We start from the raw sequence: 16,769 nt of genomic DNA on the forward strand, positions 1-16,769 counted from the left end.
CTACAACTCTCCAAGAAACTGTGTTCTTGCAACTCTGGCCTATTGTCCATCCTGCACTCCCTTCCCCCTATTATTGGTAGCTGTGCCATCAGATGTCTAGGCACTAAGCTCTGGAATTCCCTCCCTAAATCTCTCCACCTTTCTCTCCTCTTTGAAGACACACTTTACAACCTGCCTCACTTGTCCTAATATCTCCTTCTTTGGCTCGATGTCAATTTTTATTGTTTAATTACACTCTTATGAAACGCCTTAAAACATTTGACTATGTTAAAGGAATTATATAAATGCAAGTTGTTGTTGTTGTTATTGTCCTGGAAGGGAAAATAAAATATTCAGATAATCAAAGGAAGTAAGGAGAGCAAACTTGCAGACAGTTTTCCATATCGCTTGATTTGGAATAAATGGAAAATATAATTGGGCATGTGTCAATTTGTGTGCCGATTCATTTTCACCTGTTTTGTGCTGCCAGAAAAGACCGATTGTACCCTATGGTGTCAGAGAGGGTACTTTACCAAGCTACATAGCATGCGTCAGTAGCCCTCATGATAGTTTCAATGAGCCATTTGGCCCAGACATCCCGCTAAACTGATGTTGAATTTTGAGGCTTATATGTATCTCCATGCTTTAAGTGACACTGAGTATATATGCACAGAATGTATAACTATAGATTTTGAAGGTAAGGTGATAGATAAATAAATACAGTGCAACATTACAACCTTTTAGTCATGCTCTAATATATTAGCCATGATAACTTAATTACAAAATATATATTCCTCACTGTAAACCCAAATTCTAATTATGTTAACAGGAAAATATAAAGTGAAATAAGTAAGAAAAATAAACTTTACAAATCAGTAGGTAGAACATGAGAAAGACCGACTAAAAATATTTTTTAAATTAATTAAATGGACAAAGGGGTAACTAGAAATACTTACTGAATCCCAATGCAACAGTAAGCAATTCTTCCAGTTTTATAATAACAAAACTGTTATCATAGCAGAAGTCATATCCCTTAAGCATGTAAATGAGGTTGAAATTAAAAACAAAGCTGAAAGTGGTTAAAGTGCTAAATGGTGAATTCACTGAGCTCCAGTCCTGGCCAGGGAGTTGTAGTTGAAATGTGTCTGCATTCCCACTGAGAACAGATCCACACTAGGGACATGGGATTAGCCAATTTGCTCTTGAATGATTATGGACAGATAGAAATGAAGAGATGGGAAACTCAATGCATAGGTGCAAGTCTGCAGACAGGTAGTGAACATCCCAGGACCTGACCACATCACCACCTCCCTGCCACCCTACCAATTGATGGCTACTGAAGTAGAGATGGTGCTGTATGAGGTGTCGCATAGCTAATGGTGCTGTGGGGGGGCGGGGAAGACCAGCAGAACAATTACCACAACAACTGAAAAAAACAGAAAAATAATGCAGAAATGATCTTAACACCGCGGAATTTTTTTAAATTATCCCCCTTCTATGAATTTATACACACAAATTATTTCCCAGCAATCTCAGTCGCTTATTAGTCATGGATGTAAACATGATTAAGTATCCTGCATCCTTCAGTAAAACATCAGAAAGACTGAAGACATCGTCTTCTCTCTCCGGCACAAACTCTATACCCCCGCCAGCATTCCCTCCCACTCTCCAGTCACTGTCTCAGGTTGAAGCCGACTGTTCGCAACTTTTGTAAATATCTGACCCTGTGCTGAGCTTCCGATCCTATATTCTCTCGATCAAAGATCCACCTACTTCCAACTCCTTGACATCGTCCATTTGCTGAAAAATCTCTAACCCATGCCTTTCGCGCCTGTAGACTCAACGATTCCAATTTTTTACTGTTGGCTTCTCATCGCCCTACCCCCATAAAAATCAACTCATACAAAACTCTAGTGCTTGTATCCCAATCCACACCAAGTCCTGCTCACCCATCAATCCTGTGCTTGGTGACCTTTGGCTCGTGGTCCCCCAACACCTCCAATTTGCATTATCATCTTCAAATTCATTGGTTTGTCCCTCCCTATCTCTGTTATCCAGGCCTACAACCCTTTGTATCCTCCAATTTGGCCTTTTGTTCAACCCCACTCATTTCCCCCACCGTCCTCTTGGCCCTAAGCCATGAAATTATCTCCGTAAAGCCTCTCCACCTCTCCATCTCTCTCTCCTACTTTAAGGCACTCCTTAAAACTACATTTTTGGGCAAGCATTTTGATATTGCTCTTAATAGTTCAGTGACAATATTTCTCTGATGCTTTCGTGAAGTACCTTGAACTGTTTTTCTTTTTTAAAGGTGCTCGATAAATGCATATGTTGTTGCAGTTGTTGTTGTTGAAGTAATCATCATCATCAAAGGTGGTCCTCGAACGAGGATGACTTGCTTCCATAAGAGTTCACAGATATTTCAATGACGGACCCGATGATCCAGTCCTGAACTCCAATTGAGGGGGTGGAAGATGCATGTGCGTGGATTTTTTTAACGTTTGGTGACCATTGCACATCAGCCACCACAAGGGCTCGACAGAGCTCGGCCTTTATCCAGTGGCAAGGGTTAACCAGGACGGCTGGAGACCAGCTCTGCTGCATGGACCTAGTGCGCACACATATCGCAGTGTGGACAGGCCCGTGCTGCCCCTGGGCCCTCGCCTCTTCTGGGCACCGCACACTCATTCGACGCACCTCTGCCACAATTTCTGGTCATTTACAGCTCCTGTGACAATTCTTTTGTTTCTTTACTTGTCCCATTTCCACCCTTTTGTCTCTCTAATCTCTCCTGCCTTCCACCCGATCACAGACCTTCCCTTTTGTTCTTTCCTCCCCTCCCCCCTTTCCCCACCCCTGCCCTTGCTTAAAACCTGTTACATCTCTAACTTTTTCCAGTTCTGACGAAAGGCCACCAAGCAGAGAGGATGTTTTCATTGACGGGGGAGACCAGCACCAGGGGGGACAATCACAGAACAAATCACCGCCCACTCAAAACTGAGACGAGGAGGAACCCCCCTCTCCCAGAGGGCTGCGAATCTTTGGAACTCGCCGCCCCAGAGAGCCGCAGAATCCGGATCACCAAACAAATCCAAGACAGAAATAGACAGCCTCCCAACCGACAAGGGACGAAGGGGCCACGGGGAGTGGGCAGGAAATTTGACCCGAGTCCACAACCAGACCAGCCACGATCGCACCAAAGTACAGCAAGAAAGGCACTGTCTTGACTAAAAGCTTCTTGTTTCTGATTTTCCTGCCCCTAGAAATATGCAAACAGTGCAAAGTGAGTGCAAATCCAGCGATATGGATGTCCATCAAATTTTCCTTTTGGTTTCATCCAATTTATGTCTAAGTTGGATGAACCCAATTTGAAAATCTGTGTTTATTTGAGTGTTTTGGAAATGTGTGGGCAGTGGGTGAGAGGCAGTCATTGTGCAGTAGCTAATATCACTGCAGCTGTCAACTCTTGATCATCAACAACTTGCATTTACATAGCACCTTCAACATAGAAAAATATCCCAATGCATAAAGAAAGTCATAAAGAAAGAAATGAATACCAAGCCAATGAAGGAACTATTATGAGGAGTGACCAATGACTTGGTCAAAGAGGTGAGATTTAAGCAGGTTCAAAGGAGAAAAGAGAGATGGGAAGGTGTTGGGATTTAGGGAGTAAATTCCAGAGCATGGGTTCTAGGTGGCTCAAGGTATGATTACCAATAGTGAACGAAAGAGAAGGGTGGCCATGAGTGGCCATAATTAGAGGAACAGAGAGTTCAGGAGATGGAGTTGTAATGCTCAAGAAGGTTACAGACTTACGGAGGTGGAGCGGGCAATAAAACAATAGAGGGATGAATGCATGTATTAGTTTATTTAAAGTGTAAAAGAGCACTGAAAGAAATACCAAAATCCTGGAGCATTGAACTGATCAACAAAAACAATAATAACAACAACAACTTGCATTTATATAGCACCTTTAACATAGTAAAACATCCCAAGGCGCTTCACAGAACAAGACAAGACGTAACATTTGATGCAGAGCCACATAAGGAGAAATTAGGACAGGTGACCAAATGCGCGATTAGAGAGATAGGTTTTAAAGAGCGTCTTAAAGGAGGAAAGAGGTAGAGAGGCAGATTTTTAGGCAGTGAAGAGCTTAGGGCCTTGACAACAGAAGGCACAGCCACCAATGGTTGAGCAATTTTAATCAGGTATGCTCAAAAGGGTAGAATTAGAGGAGCGTACATATCTTGGGGGGGGGGGGGTTGTGGGGGTTGGTGGAGATTACAGAGATAGGGGGGAGAGAGACCATGGAGGGATTTGAAAACAAAGATGAGAATTTTAAAATTGAGTCATTTCTTAACCGGGAGCCAATGTAGGTCAGTGAGCACAGGGGTGATGGGTGAGCGAGACTTGGTGCGAGTTAGGACATGAGCAGCCGAGTTGGGGATGACCTCAAGTTTACGTAGGGTAGAATATGGGAGGCCAGCCAGGAGTGTATTAGAAAGTCAAATCCAGAACGAACAAAGGTATAGATGAGAGTTTCAGCAGTGAATGAGCTAAGGTAAGGGCGGAGATGGGTGATGTTTCGAAGGTGGAAATAGGCGGTCTGAGTTCGGGGCACAACAGACATGATCTTTGCAGCACGACAGCTGCAGGAAAAATGCAGGGAGCAGCGCCAGCCCTTATACATGGCCTTCTTTGACCTTACAAAGCCCTTTGACACTGTCAACCGTGAGGGTCTATGGAGCATCCTCCTCCATTTTGGATGCCTCCAATCGTTTGTCAACATCCTTCGTCTGCTCCACGATGACATGCAGGCTGTGATCTTTACCAACAGATCCATTACAGACCCAATCCACGTCCGGACCGTGGTCAAACAGGGCTGCGTCATCACTCCAACCCTCTTCTCAATCTTCCTCGCTGCCATGCTCCACCCCACAGTCAACAAGCTCCCCGCTAGAGTGGACCTGAACTACAGAACCAGTGGGAAGCTGTTTAACCTTCACCGCCTCCAGGCCAGGTCCAAGAACACCCCAACGTCTGTCGTCGAACTACAGAACGCCGATGACACCTGCGTCTGCGCACATTCAGAGGCTGAACTCCAGGATATAGTCAACGTATTTACTGAGGCATATAAAAGCATTGGCCTTACGCGAAACATCCGAAAGGCAAAGGTCCTCCACCAGCCTGTCTTCGCCACACAGCACTGCCCCGCCATCATCAAGATCCACAGTGTGGCCCTCGACAGCATAGAACATTTCCCATACCTCGGGAGCCTCTTATCAATAAAAGCAGACATTGATGAAGAGATTCAACACCACTTCCAGTGCACCAGCGCAGCCTTCAGCCACCTGAGGAAAAGAGTGTTCGAAGACCAGGCCCTCAAATTTATCACCAAGCTCATGGTCTACAGGGCTGTAATAATACCCGCCATCCTCTATGGCTCAGAGGCATGGCCGATATACAGTCGACACCTCAAGTCACTGGAGAAATATCATCAACGATGTCTCCGCAAGATCCTACAAATCCCCTGGGAGGACAATGCACCAACGTTAGCGTCCTCGACCAGGCCAACATCCCCAGCATTGTGGCACTGATCATGCTTGGTCAGCTCCGCTGGGCGGGCCACATTGTCAGCATGCCAGATACGAGACTCCCAAAGCGGGCGCTCTACTTGGAGCTCCTTCATGGCAAATGAGCTAAGGGTAGGCAGAAGAAACATTACAAGGACACCCTCAAAGCCTCCCTGATAAAGTGCGGCATCCCCACCGACACCTGGGAGTCCTTGGCCAGAGACCGCCCTGAGTGATGAAGGTGCATCCAGAAGGGTGCTGAGCACCTTGGGTCTTATCGGTGAGTGCATGCAGAAAACAAGCGCAGGCAGCGGAAGGAATGCCTGACAAACCTGCCCCATCCTCCCTTGCCCTCAACGACTGTCTGTCCCATCTTTGGCAGGGACTGTGGCTCTCGTATTGGATTGTTCAGCCACCAAAGGACTCATTCTAAGAGTGGAAGCAAATCTTCATCGATTCCGAGGGACTGCCTATGATGATGAGTTATACTGCGAATATGTGGTCAGCAGCTCAATTCAGTGTCAAATATGAGACCAAGGTTGCGAACCGCGTGATTCAGCCTCAGACAGAAGTTGGGGAAAGGGATGGAGTCAGTGACTAGGGAACGGAATTTGAGGTGGGGACCGAAAACAATGGCTTCGGTCTTCCCAATATTCAATTGGAAAAAATCTCTGCTCATCCAGAACTGGATGTCAGACAAGCTGAGGGGCCGAGAAAAGTGGTCAGGAGGGAGAGCTGGGTGTTGTCAGTGTACATGTGGAAACTGATGCTGTTTTTTTTTGGATGATGTCACCAAGGAGCAACATGTAGATGAGAAATAGGAGGGGATCAAGAATAGATCTTTGGGGATACCAGAGGTAACAATGCAGGAGCAGGAAGAGAACTGATGAGACATCAGTTACAATTAGTCACTTCAGATAACAGTCATCTGCAGTACTACACCTGTGCAATTGGAGTATGTGGCTTCCCAGAAGTGTTATTTCTATTTTGTGCACAGGCCAATGCATAAAACAATTCCTCCTCAGCTACAGTTTCAGCTCAGAACACTGAAAACATAGAGACTTCGACAACTCTCCAGATTATCCACCCTTATTCTGTGCCTTGATCTAAACTGGACCCACAACATAAAGGATTGACATTGGAATAACTTGATCCTTGGGGGGGAAAGTTAAAATAAAAAAGTTTCTCTGTGCTCAGAAGTTTCATTGTGTGTTACCCGGAGAAGTAATTCTGACTAAGAATGACCTCGATTGGATTAAAACGTCAATTTTTAGAAATTTTAAGGTATTGGTCCAATTCAGAATTTAAAAAAAATGCATTCTTTAAAGATTGCACTGAACTTGTTTAAATTTGGATTCTTGTCTACAATTAATTCTATTCAAACTCCTATATGCAGGATAAATTACATCTAGCTGGGTACACAGATTTCTGACTGCTTTTGAGAGAAGAAAAAAAATTGCATCGCCGTTCTTTGCCGTATCATCCAGCTTAATGACAGAAACATTCTGTTGCTGTTGCTGTTGGTTTCATGCTTCTGTCCATGGAAAATAAGAAGATATGCAACCAGGTGAAGGTGTTTCTAATTATTCTTAACGAGCACAATCTGCGATAACTGGTTTCCTTGATTTTTTGGATAATTTCCTCGGAATTTCATTAGCATAAGCCAGAATGTAAAAGCCAGTGCAAAACAAATGGAAACAATCTGGGCCCGAGGAAAGAGCAGAACACACAACATTGCCATTCTTTAAGTCACTCTTTGTTTTAGTTATCAAAATTACAGGTTTCATAAATCATACTTTATGTACATTAAGCACAGTACGTTTAATGAAATACAATTTTGAGTTTTTTTCTCTCTTCAATGTAACAGTTTCTGATGCTATAAAAAAGCATTCAAAGCTATAGAAAATATATTGCATATCTCAGTAAGAACTATTTTCAATTGCAAAAATCCTATGAAACACCAGAAATAATGGCCTGCATTTTGCAGTCGGCGGCATTCCTATGCAGTACGCTACCGGCATCCAAATAGAATGCGTAGTTACTTGGGCCCCAAGTTTCCACATGATTTGCTCCTGATTTTTAGGAGCAACTGGTGTAGAACGGAGTATCTTAGAAATCGGAATTCTCCACATTTAGTTTTCTGCAGTTCGAGTCAGGTAGAACAGTTTCACTTTGGAACAGAATTTTTTTTTCAAAAGGTGGCGTGTCCGGCCACTGACGCCTGATTTGAAAGTTTCCACAGTGAAAACGTACTCCAAACTAACTTAGAATGGAGTAAGTGAAGATTTTTGTACGCTTGAAAAAACCTTGTCTACACTTGAAAAAATCAGGCGCAGGTTACAAATTAGGCGTCGGGAACGAGGTGCGGGGGGGGGGGGGAGGGGGGTAAGGGAAGTCATTAAATTCTACAATCAATCCTTAGTTATACTTATACAAATATTATACAAATAAATCCAACCTGAATAAAAATTTATAAGCAAAGAAAAGATTAAATAAACCATGTTCCTACCTGTGTGAAAGTGCTTCAGGCAGGCCTTTCAGGCAGCGGTGTAGCGTCAGTGTCTTGACGGCAGGTGCAGGCAGCAAGCAGCCTTCGAGCTGAGCTGCGGTGCTTGAGGCAGGCCTTCATTCCCCGTGAAGTTGCAGCACCCGGACGGACTTGAGGCCATTCGGCCATGGGGTTGCAGCGGCGTCAGTGGCATGCTGGGAGCCGAAGAATGAACACAGGACACACGCAGCTGCAGATTTAAAATTCTTTAGGCCGTTCGGCCACGCTTATGGGGCGGCGTCAGTGGCTCGAAGGCAGCCGAAGAATCAGGAGCGGACGTGAGGCCATTCGGCCATGGGATTGCAGCGGCGTCAGTGGCTGGTCGGGAGCCGAAGAAAGAACAGCAGCAGCCTTCGAGCTGTGAGGGGGACTGACTGAGGCCATTTGGACAGGGAGAGGCAGCCACATCGACATCTTTATATTTAAATTTGCAGAATAGATGCACCACATATTATGCAATGGTTTGCTTCCTCATGCAAGAAATTCTTTGTTCTTGGTGGAAGTTGATCCATTGCAAATTTGAATTGGCACTTTTATTTCTCCAAACACGCAGTCCTTAATTTGCAAGCACCGGTTCTGCAAGTTTAGCAGTGAAAAGCTGAACTCACTGATTTCAGCAGGTGATTTATTCAGCAGTGCTGCTAAAAGCATTCCCTCACACACAGAAATATCAAGAAAATTAAAATACAAGCCTTTGCAGGGGTCCAAGAAACAAATCTTCACTTTTTCTGCAGCACTTTTAAAAATGGCCGAGTGCCAATGTTTACTTCAGATTGCGCGAACACTCCAACGCGCACGCGCAGGGTTGCCGGCACCAAGAAGCCTCATTTCAATTGTACCCGCCCCCTCCTACTTACAAAATCGGCGCGAGTGGTAGGCTCCGCCCCCTGTGCGCCGCGCCAAGCAGACAGAATACCGCAGTTTTTTTCCGCCGCCATTTTCGGCGCAAAAAACAGGCACCCAGCTCTGAGATGCGCCTTTTTCGCCGCGTGTGGAAACTTGGGGCCTTGATGGGGACCCTTCTTTGCGAACCTGCTGGCAAATGCTGCGTGCTGGAAATCAGCATAATGGCCCATGAATCCCAGGGGTGCAGTGTATGCAGAAGTGTACCTGGGATCACATGGGTCAGTGCTCCAATCAGGAAACATAAACAATATGTATTTGGAGAATTGATCTTTGAAGCTTTCTCAGAGAAAGAATGAAAGGAAATAAAAACAGTTAAAGAATAAATGAATCCAAGTAAAAGGAGGCAGATTCCAGTAGTTTAACGGCACTTGGGAGAATCAGGATGAAATTTCGTTAAATTAGCATCAGGTACATTCTCTTTTTTTTTAAAGAAACTCAAATTTCATAACATCCATTAAGTTATTAGATGATTTAGTGTGCATGCCTGTCAATTTGTGCTAATAGTCCACATTTTCTCCAGGTGCCATCCCAAATAAGACACTCAGGAGGCAAAATGGTCCCATGCCCCGTTTGGAGGTGGTAACCTTCTGGGTCAAGGACATTTACCACCTGGACCAGAGGTTCAGTGGAATTTGGCCCTCTGCCCCTCAACAACAATGGAGTGCTATCGGAGTCGTGCCCCCGGGGGCCGTAGAGTGGTGCTGAGTCCTGCGCCATGTTACAGTGCCCAGCAGCCGGCTGGCAACGGCAGCGCTACGAGGATGCTCCGCATAGCACTGATGTGGCAGTTCACCCCTCCCCTTCATTAAAGAGGAGGACTACTGCACGCTCTGCAGTCCCTTTGGTGGCCACCACTGCGCCATTAGGGACACCCTCAACTGAGCCAACAGCCCGGCACCCATAACGGAGTGTCGGGCTGCTGGATGGCGGCCCGGTCAAAGCGAGGACCGCCATTGTCGGTCGACAGAAAAATATGGGAGCCCATGGCGCAAACGGCTTCCCATTTAAGGGATGCCCTGGCATCAGCCAGCACCATTCTCACCACCCGCAGGACAATTTCCCCCACGGATCGCAAAGGGATCGACGCGGAGAGGGGTCGGCGCTACGGCGCTGATGTAATCGCCGTGTGTGTGCCAGCCCAGAGCACAAATTACGGGACATACCACTAATGGCACCACCCTCCCCGGATGCGCTATCGATACCTTCACATGGGTGATAGCATTGGTGTGCACCATTAGCATCCCCCGGAGGCGCTAATGGTGCTATAAAAAAGGGCAATTTTAGCCATGTTCTACAACTTCATATGTTCCTGCATGTCATCTAGCTGAATAAAAATATATATTTTTAATTCCAATATAGTAATAAAGCATCAGCTAAAGATTTTTTTATTGACAGATATACACTTACACTGTGGAAACAGACCCTGCGCTTATTTCCATCAGCTGCAACATTTTTGTTCGTAGTTGCTGGACGTTTTGTGGGCAATTAGCCCAACTCTGCATCAGCAATTAGGTTTTCAACGTTGATCAATTTCGATGTGGATGATCTGTCACGTCAAAATCTGACAAACCGCAAGTTCGGGTGGAAGCAGCAAGAGCAGGAGCGGAAGTAAAAAGAGGAACGCCCCAGGACCCAGCACAGCGTCAGCAGACCTGACCTTGGTGGAAGCAGGAAAAGTAGGAGCTAGCCATCGCAGGGACCAGCGCGAGCCACCCTGAGAAGTTCATAGAACCACAGAGGGTGACAAAACCGACAACCCCGGAATCCCAGGTAGCTGATTGGAACGAGGTCGAGCCCAACGATGGGATCGGGATCCAGGAGAGGTCATCGAGCAACGGAAGGCCGGAGGTAAGCAAGGAGAGGGAGGTCCAGAGGTTGGCGAGGAGAGGGAGGCCCAGAGGTTGGTGAGGCCCGGAGGTCGGCGAGGAGACAGAGACTTGGAGGTCGGCAAGGCTCTGAAATTGGCGAGGAGAGGGAGGCCCGGAGGTTGGTGAGGCCCGGAGGCCGGCGAGGAGACAGAGACTTGGAGGTCGGCAAGGCTCTGAAATTGGCGAGGAGAGGGAGGCCTGGAGGTTGATGAGGAGAGGGAGGCCTGGAGGTCGGCAAGGAGAGGGAAGCTGGATGTTGGCGAGGCCCGGGGGTCGGTAAGGAGAGAGAGGCCCTGAGGTTGGCGAGGAGAGGGAGGCTTGGACGTTGGTGAGGGGAGGAGGACGGGATCAGAGAGGCCCAGAGGTGGGTTTGGGGCCCAGGAGCGGCGATGTCCCAGCCCAGCAAAGGAGCAGCATGGGCCAACAGTGAGGTCATGAGGCTGCCACTGAGTCCTATGAATCCCTGGGAGAGAGGGCCTGCAAGAAGGTGAAAGGAGGACAATAGGAGTATGCGTGTATGTATTATACCCATGTAGTGGAGCCTAGTCTTCAATCGTCTTGGATCCCCTTGCCAATGGACCAAGGCCTTGCTCTGCCAAACCCATGTGGTAGCTGGTGTGCAACAGCCACCCCACATTAAGAAAATTCACGCACAGGTATCTTCCATCCTTCAAAATTAAGTTTGAGACCTGGAATGTCAGGACCCTCATGGACAACCCCAACAGCAACAGACCAGAACATCGCACTGCTATAGTTGCCCAGGAATTCAGCCATTTCGACCTAGATGTCACTGCCCTAAGCGAGACTCGGTGGGCAGGGGAAGGCCAGCTCAAAGAATAAGTTGGTGGTTACACCTTCTTCTGGAAAGGTAAATAGGAAGAAGATCGCTGCCTTCATGGGATAGGTTTTGCCATAAAAAATGAGCTACTGGGCCATCTCAGAGACTCCCCTTGTGGGATAAACAAAAGCCTCATCATTCTTCGACTCACCCTAGTCCGGATCTGTGTGCTACAGCCTTCAGTGTGTATGCCCCAACACTGGAAGCTACAGACGAGACTAAGGAGGAATTCTACTCCAGCCTCGAACAATCTCTGTCCCGAGTCCTAACGTGCGACAAACTGATCCTCCTTGGCGACTTCAACGCCAGAGTTGTAAAGGATGCAGACCTCTGGGGAGGTGTGATCGGCAGAGAGGGGGCTGGGAAAACCAACTCCAATGGTCTTGATCCTGGGTGGGACCTTCCCTTTTATACCTGGAAGCCCAGGTGAGGAGCTCACTCCCTGTGGTCAGGGTGTGCATTACAAGGGTACAGGTACAGTATGCATGAGTTACAGTTACATACTTATAGTCATTGCAAGATGGTGAAATACATGACATCACCTCCCCCCTTAGGTCTTTTAGTTTTAGAGGTTGAGTCTATCGGGTGGTCAGCGCTCTCTCGTGGAGCGCCGCAGTTGTGAATCTGGTGGCTGAGCCTCAGCACGCGTCTCTGTCACTTGAGGTGATTCCGGCCTGTCCAGGCTGGCCGCAGGGACTGTGCATGCTGAGGGCTGTCTTTGTTGCTCGTGCGCTGGCAGTGGTGTGGGTGCTATCTCATCATGCTCTTCTTCCGATTCCTCCGTGTCTGCACTGAACCTTGTCTTTACTTGGTCCAAGTGTTTGCGGCATATCTGCCCATTGTTTAGTCTGACCACCATGATCCTGTTTCCTTCTTTGCCAATTACAGTGCCCTCAAGCCATTTGGGTCCCAAAGCATGGTTAAGAACAAATACCGGGTCATCTATTTCTAGACACCTCCCGCTTGAGCCTCGATCATGGAGCTCGATTTGGGACTGGCACTTGCCCTCAACAATGTCTGCCAGGGCTGGGTGAATGAGGGACAACTGCGTCTTGAGCGTGCATTTCATGAGGAGTTCCGCTGGCGGGACATCCGTGAGCGAGTGTGGGCGGGACCTGTAGGCCAGCAGGAGGCGCGATAGGCGGTACTGAAGGAAGGGTCCTTGGATGCGTAGCATGCCCGGCTTTGACTTGGACCACCCATTCCGCCTGGCCATTGGAGGCCGGCTTGAACGGCGCTGTCCAGACGTGCTTGATCCCATTGCCCGACATAAACTCCTGGAATTCATGGCTGGTGAAACACAGGCCATTAGCGCTGACCAGAATGTCCGGCAAACCGGGGGTCGCAAAAACCCGACGCAGACTCTTCACAGTGATGGATGTCGTGCACGAGTTCAATATGATGCACTCGATCCACTTCGAGTATGCATCGACAACGATCAGGAACATTTTTCCCATGAACGGGCCCGCATAGTCCACGTGAATATGTGACCATGGCCTGGTAGGCCAGGGCCACGGGCTGAGTGGGGCCTCCCTGGGGGCATTGCCCAGCTGGGCACACGTCGTGTACCTGCGAACCCAGTGTTCCAGGTCTGAGTCAATCCCCAGCCACCACACGTGTGACCGGGCAATGGCCTTCATTAACACGATGCCAGGGTGCTCGCTGTGGAGTTCCCTGATGAATGCCTCCCTTCCTTTCTGGGGCATGACTACCCGGCTGCCCCATAACAGGCAGTTGGCTTGGACAGAGAGTTCATCCATCCGTCTCTGAAAAGGCCTGACTTCCTCGGGGCACACCCTGTGTGCGTGCGCCCAGTCCCGTCAGGACACATTTCTTTATCATGGATAGGAGGGGGTCCCTGTTTGTCTAGAGTTTGATCTGTCGGGCTGTGAAAGGGGAGCCTGCAGTGTCAAAGCCTCAACGGCCATGACCATCTCGGCGCTCTACTCCGACGACCCCTCGCTGGTGGCCAGTGGGAGCCTGCTGAGCGCGTCAGCGCAATTTTCGGTGCCTGGCCGGTGCTGTATGGTGTAGTCATACGCAGCCAGCGTAAGGGCCCATCACTGTATGCGAGCTGACGCATTAGCGTTGAGAGCCTTGCTGTCGGACAACAGGGATGTTAACGGCTTGTGGTCCGTCTCTAGCTCGAACCGTCTACCGAAAAGGTACTGGTGCATCTTTTTCATACCGTACACACACGCGAGTGCCTCCTTCTCGACCATGCCGTCTCCACGCTCTGCCTGGGAGAGTGACCCGGAGGCGTAAGTCACCGGTTGAAGTCGGCCGTCATCGTTACCCTGCTGCAACACACACCCAACCCCGTAGGATGATGCATCGCATGTTAAAACCAGTTTTTTACAGGGGTCATACAAAGTCAACAGTTTGTTGGAACACAGCAGGTTCCTCGTCGTATTGAAAGCCCGTTCTTGACAATCCCCCCAAGACCATTCACAACCTTTACGGAGGAGCATATGTAACGGCTCCAACAATGTGCTTAAGTTCGGCAGGAAGTTCCCAAAATAGTTCAAGAGTCCCAGGAATGATCGCATTTCCGACGTGTTGCTGGGCCTGGGCGCCCGGCGAATTGCCTCAGGTTTTGATTCAGTGGGCCGGATCCCATCTGCGGCAACCCTCCTGCCCAGGAACTCGACCTCTGGGGCCAAAAACATGCACTTGGCCTTTTTCAGCTGCAGGCCTACCCGTTCCAATCGGCGTAGCACCTCCTCCAGGTGGCAGAGGTGTTCCTCAGTGTCTCGACCCGTTATAAGGATGTCGTTTCGGAACACGATCATTCCAGGGATGGACTTGAGCAAGCTTACCATCTTTTGCTGAAATATAGCCACTGCCGAACGAATGCCAAATAGGCACCTATTGTGAACAAATAATCCTTTGTGTGTCGTGATGGTGGTCAGAAACTTGGATTCTTCAGCCAGTTCCTGAGTCATGTAGGCCAAAGTGAGGTCCAGCTTTGTGAACAGCCTACCACCTGCCAGCGTGGCAAAAAGGTCCTCCGCTCTAAGGAACGGGTATTGGTCTTGCAGCGACACTCGGCTGATGGTGGCTTTGTAGTCGCCACAAATCCGAACCGAGCCATCTGCTTTGAGGACGGGAACAATGGGACTTGCCCAGTCGCTGAATTAAACGGCCGAAATTATGCCCTCTCTGAGCAGCCAATCCAGTTCACTTTCAATTTTTTCACACATCACGTACGGCACGACTTTGTGGTGCACTGGTCTGGCGTCCGGAGTGATGTGTATCACTACTTTGGTGCCCTTGAACGTTCCGACACCGGGTTGAAAGAGTGACTCGAATTTTTGCAATACCTGCGAGCATGAACTTCACTCCACGGATGAAATGGCGTGCACATCCCCCCATTTCCAATTCATCTCAGCTAGCCAACTCCTCCCCAAGAGCGCGGGGCCATTTCCCGGAACAATCCAGAGTGGCAGCCGGTTCTGTGATCCATTATGCATTACCACCAAGTTTGCACTGCCCAGCACTGGGATGATCTCTTTGGTGTATGTAAGTAGCTGTGTCTCAATGCGTTCCAATTTGGGCCTGCTAGCTCTGTGTGGCCATAGCCTCTCAAATTGTTGGGCGCTCATGAGGGACTGGCTAGCTCCGGTATCCAGCTCCATGTGCACCGGAATGCCATTCAGTAAGACTTTCATCATCATGGGTGTCGTTTTGGTGTATGAGCTGTGGACGTCGGCCACATGAACTCTCTGAACCTCAGCCTCCATGGTAGTTCCCCAGGCCTCATCCTGCAGACCCCTCATCTGGCTCGTCTGTCTCGCAGACTAGCCTCGCTACTGCCTTTTTGCACATCATGGCCAGGTGTCCTTTGACATTACAAATCCTACAGGTCTAAAGTTGGAACCTGCAGATTTTTGCAGTGTGTCTGCCCCCACATCTCCAGCATGAGCTGAGATTGCTGTTAACAAAAGGACTATTCCCAGGCATTCCTCTCTGATGGCCCGTTTGGCTGTTTCTAATCACTCTGATGGAGGGTGTTAATTGTCCCATCACAGGATGCATTGTTCCTCATGATGGCATGAATTGCCGATCCCCTTTCCATTGTCCCTGTTGCAGGCCCACCCTGGCTGCCTGGACGGTGTTGAATTGCCCTTGCCTGCCTGGACTGTGTCGAATTGCCCTTGCCTGCCTGTGGGGTTCTGTGTCCTTTTTACAACATTAACTCCCTGGTTCATCGCAACATTGACACCAGGGCTGTGTGCGTAAATTAGCTTGGTCTCCTCTTCCCCTGCCATGAAGGTCTGAGCTATCAATGCTGCCCCTTCCAAAGTCAAATCCTTAGTCTTTATGAGCTTCCTGAAAATGCCGGCATGATTAATGCCCTCAATGAAAAAGTCCCTTAACATCTCCCCCCTGCAGGCATCAGAGAACTTAGAGACTGGCCAGATGCCGCAGTTCCGCCATGAATTCCGAGCTGTTTTGACCCTCCCGACGCCGGTGAGAGTAGAACCAGTGCCGGGCCATGGGTATGCTACTTGCCAGCTTGAGATGCTCACTGATCAGCTGGCTGAGCTCTTCGAAGGACGTGTCCACTGGCTTTTGGTGTGCGAGCAGGTCTTTCATCAGCGCATACGTCTGTGGACCACAGCTGGTCAGTAGATGCGCCCTCCGCTTGTCAGCCGCTGCCTCTTCCAGCCAGTCCTTTGTGAAAAAGCTATGCTGGAGTCTTTCCACAAAGTCGTCTCAGTCCTCACCCACACAGTAACGTTCCTCTGTGCCTCCGGTGGCCATCCTCGTGGTTCGGTGATTCCCGATTCTCGTTGCCAGAAGTAATGTCTCTGCACCTTGTTACAAACTCACACGAGGCATGGATATATCAGACACGGTCACTCTGTGACCTTCACTTTATTTCCAGGACTGAAGAGTCTTGATCCTGGGTGGGACCTCCCCTTTTATACCTGGAAGCCCAGGTGAGGAGCTCACTTCTTGTTGTCAGGGTGTGCATTACAAGGGTACAGGAGTATGCATGAGTTACAGTTACATACTTAGTCATTGCAAGATGGTGAAATACATGACAGTCC

Source organism: Pristiophorus japonicus, chromosome 1 (genome assembly GCF_044704955.1).
Source record: "Pristiophorus japonicus isolate sPriJap1 chromosome 1, sPriJap1.hap1, whole genome shotgun sequence".
Classification (NCBI taxonomy): domain Eukaryota; kingdom Metazoa; phylum Chordata; class Chondrichthyes; family Pristiophoridae; genus Pristiophorus; species Pristiophorus japonicus.